The sequence below is a fragment of the Vulpes lagopus genome, chromosome 6 (assembly GCF_018345385.1).
Source record: "Vulpes lagopus strain Blue_001 chromosome 6, ASM1834538v1, whole genome shotgun sequence".
NCBI classification, from domain to species: Eukaryota; Metazoa; Chordata; class Mammalia; order Carnivora; family Canidae; genus Vulpes; species Vulpes lagopus.
The window spans coordinates 16,821,268-16,825,502 of record NC_054829.1 but is presented as its reverse complement, the minus strand read 5'-3'; the positions used below and the strand labels follow the sequence as shown (position 1 = coordinate 16,825,502).

Genomic DNA, 4,235 nt, shown 5'->3' with positions numbered 1-4,235 from the left:
TGCCCACCATTCCCATAGTGTGAGCTACTTTCAAGGATGCAGCTTTGAGAGAGCAATGTATTGTTGAGACCACCTGGACAGGATACATGCTGACTGAACCCAGGTAGGGTCTCAATATAAACTTTTAACATTCTGGCTGGTAGTAGGTATGCAGATCTATTCAGCTTGCAGCTGCCCAGGACAAACTTCATATGTAATTTCCTTTGCTTATTAAACAAAGTGGCCTGTCTCTTTCTCCCATCTCTCCTTGCCCCAGAGTAAGTTTCAGGTTTCACTTGGGAAACTCCCAGCATTTGGAATCAACGATAATTAGCTCCAACGTTACTTGCCTGCACCTTAAGACAAAAGATTGCACCATATGTGTGATTCCAGGTAGCACACTTGCATTTTGTGACCTTTAATGGCTGCAATTAACGTAAAGATGTCCAAAAATGACTTCAAAACTTTTGTTTTGTTTTGTTTTGTGTTCCTTTTCAACCTCCTCAGAGAACAGCCTGTTTTCGTACAGGTGCTAGATCCGGGGTCCTCATGATTTTCTTGTGTACCCCTCTTACTAGTACTACTTGGGTAACCAAATTGTTATCTGGTGATGGCACCAAAGGATCTTCAGTGATACTAATCAAACTACATTGTATTTTTGTTTTTGCACAAAATGTCCAACCCGTTTAGAACATTGTTATTAAAAAGAAAAAAAAAAAGAACATTGTTATTAACTTATGACTTAGGCAAAATGTGGCACTACATAGAATGCCCCTGGGTAGCCCACCTTTCATCTTTGTATTAGCATATGCCCTGTGCTCTGGTCTCCAGAGTGTTTAAGGAGAGCTAAATAATAACCTCTATCCCACATTCTACTTAATTAAAATTTTATCTAATTAGCACATTCCCTAACCTAAAGAGCATAAAATAGTTCTTAATCCCAGACATAGGTTATCATAAAATAATAAGCTTTTGTCATAAGCAAAATATATAATTTACCCCCACACCCATCATTTGGTGCTAATGTGTGAGCCAGTTCTCATCTAATGAAAACATGAGATGTTTGACAAAGTATACTGCTTTGTCAGCCCCATTCTCATTTTTGCTATGCCACAAAAAAAAAAAAAAAAAAAAAAATCTTAATATATCAATCCTATCCCCTTCAATATGAAAAGGAAACATCTACTCCCAGCTAAGTGCAAAAATTTCTGAGACCAATCCTTCAGAGTGTGTTTCATTATGAGTGAGTACAAACCTCTACATTTGATTAAAATAAAAGTTGAACACACTGATGTAAATTATTGCAGAACACAAGGGTTCATAAAAGCTAGAGAGAATCATTAGATTACAGAAATGATTTTATAAGAGAAATGATTCTCTCCCCTGCTTTAAATGTCTTTTATGTACATATATGTGAGCTTGATTATGACTTTAAAGTTTATTGCAGGAAACATCTATTCTTCCCAGTTCTGATATTTTAATTCATGATATTTTCACATTTCCTTTTGCCTTTGTTCTGGCATTTAGCTCTCTGGAGCCATTATTCAAAGTGATACTTAATAGCCCCAATAAGAAAGCAACATCTTTCAGTAATGCACATGACTGCTTAATGATGCAAGATCATCTTAATTCCCTCTCCCTGTGTTTTATTTTCCTTTAGGGGGCAACAATTCTAAAGGCTTAACTCTGTCTCAGCTGGTGAAAGTTGAATTGCCCTGCTGAGTGCCGTGGCATTCTTTCTCTCCTCAGTTGGTCCAAGGAATAAAAATCCTAATGGTCTTTGGAGAGTGAACCATTTGAAGAGTGTTAGTGGTTTGTGTCCAAAACTTTGTTGCTGGGGGAATTGAGTTAAACATGAGGGGACAGAGAGGCTGCTGTTTCCAAAACCTCTTAAAAAACATAAAATCACACCAAGTGATATGTCATTTTACAGATTTCTCCCTTTAACACCGTTTTCCCAAAGGCTGACCTGCTACTTAAATCAGGAAAGTAGAAATATGGCCGATCGCTTGGAATATAAGAGGAAGAAGCCCAGAGAGCTGGAGTGTACTGAATTCCAGGTCTGTTACAAAAGAATGAATAATGGGTATGCTGCAGGCATGATTAGCCCGGGGTTACTTTTTTTTTCATAAACATCCAAACTGCTCTGGCTCCAAACCCCATGTGTTAAACTGTGGGCACCCCTCCTCTCCACCATAGATTTTGTTTTCCAGATAATTCCTAAGTTCCCCAGAGGTGCTTGATTCAATCCTTGATGTCACACTATTGAAGCTGAAGCAGAGATTCTGACATGCTCATCAAGGCCAGACTCTATAAACTCAGTCCTGCCTGTTCCCCTCTCCCACCACCCCTGGAAGTCAGGTGTCTCTAAAGTCCTTAAGACCTCCCAGAATCATATGGTGGACAAAGAAAAGGGACAGGTCCCTACAGCTTCAGCCCTTGGATTGTTATGGGTCTCTGACCAGTCCACAGTCTCCCTTCCTACCCAGCAGAGTAGCATGTTGGCTGATTGTCCTTGTGCTGGCCAAATGGCCCTTCGGCCAGGCTTATCTGAATATAAGGGAGCCCTTCCTTCAGCATTGCCTTTCTGCCTGAAGTGTGAAACAGATTCAACCACTGAGATGAGATTTACCTTTACAAAAGATTTTATGCAAGTGCTTCTGGATAAGATCTTGTCCAACTCCCCAAGACTGAGGGGAATCTTGACAGGTTGCTTTACCTCACCAGTTGCAGCCCCTGACCCTACCCCAACCTTCACTGCTGGTTTCCTAGAGCCAGCACATGCACAAGAGTAATTACATATTGAATACAATTTAAACTCCCCTACTAAAAAGGAAGCACATTAAATCCTATAGCTCTACCTCGGTCATTTGAGTTTGTGTCACTAACAGAGCTCGGATTTGTTCCATCTGAAATGGTGCATGCAGGTTAATTACAACTCAGGAGGAGGAACACATCCCCATCACTCTGAGTGCATGTGGACAAAATTCCCCTTGAAGATATTCTGGGCCTCACTTTCTCCCACAGCCCTTGCTCAGTGACTGCCCCACTGGTGATTTACACAGAAGGAACAGAGAATATGTGTCTCAGCCCACCTTGGATATCTCAGGTGTCTGTTCCGTTATTTGCAGGGCCTATTTTAAAATGGACAGGTAGACGGGTCTCTTTTTTGTGGTGCCTCTGAGGCCACTCTGCTTCAGGATGAAGGTGAACATCTTTTTCCCAGCCACTGGCTGCCTGAAACTCATTGAAGTGGATGATGAGCGCAAACTGCATACCTTTTATGAGAAGCCTATGGCCACAGAAGTTGTTGCTGATGCTCTGGGGGAGGAATGGAAGGGTTACGTGGCCCGAATCAGTGGTGGCAATGACAAACAAGGTTTCCCCATGAAGCAGGGTCTCTTGACCCATGGCCCCGTCCACCTGCTGCTGAGTAAGGGGCATTCCTGCTACTGACCCAGGAGGACTGGAGAGAGGAAGCGCAAATCTGTTCGCGGTTGCATTGTGGATGCCAATCTCAGTGTTCTCAATTTGGTTATTGTGAAAAAAGGGGAGAAGGATACTCCTGGACTCACTGATACTACTGTGCCTCATCGCCTGGGGCCCAAAAGAGCCAGCAGAATCTGAAAGCTTTTTAATCTGTCAAAAGAAGACAATGTCCACCAGTATGTTGTTAGAAAGCCCCTACACAAAGAAAGTAAGAAACCTAGAACCAAAGCACCCAAGATGCAGCGTCTTGTAACTCCATGTGTCCTCCGACACAAATGTTGGCATATTGCTTTGAAGAAACAGCGTACTAAGAAAAATAAGGAAGAGGCTGCAGTATATGCTAAACTTTTGGCCAGGAGAATGAAGGAGGTCAAAGAAAAATGCCAGGTACAGATTGCCAAGAGACAGAGGCTGTCCTCTCTGAGAGCTTTTACCTCTGAGTCCAGTCAAAAATGAGATTTTCTATGAGTGACAAAATAAGATCAGACACCAAAAAATAAAAATAAATAAAAAAATTAATAAAATGGACAGGTGGAGCCCCTTGTCCAAAGCAAAGGGAAAAATGTAGCATTAAAGCTACTAAAATATAAAACTTTTTCTTTCTTTTGTGGTCCTTCTCTCAACCTGTCATGATGTCTTTTATCTGCTGTTTAATGTCACCCTCCCTCGGGTACGGTGGTAGTCACAAGGTTGGTGTAGATGCTCATAGGCTCCCAGGCTTAGGCCCAGCACTATAATTCTGTGATACACACAGCAGCACACTGCTT

General features: G+C 41.8%; 1 pseudogene; it reads left to right on the top strand.

The window, feature by feature from the left end:
• Nucleotides 1-3,180: 3,180 nt before the first annotated feature.
• LOC121493537 lies at nt 3,181-3,924 on the top strand (annotated as a pseudogene).
• The last annotated feature ends 311 nt before the right edge of the window (nt 3,925-4,235 follow it).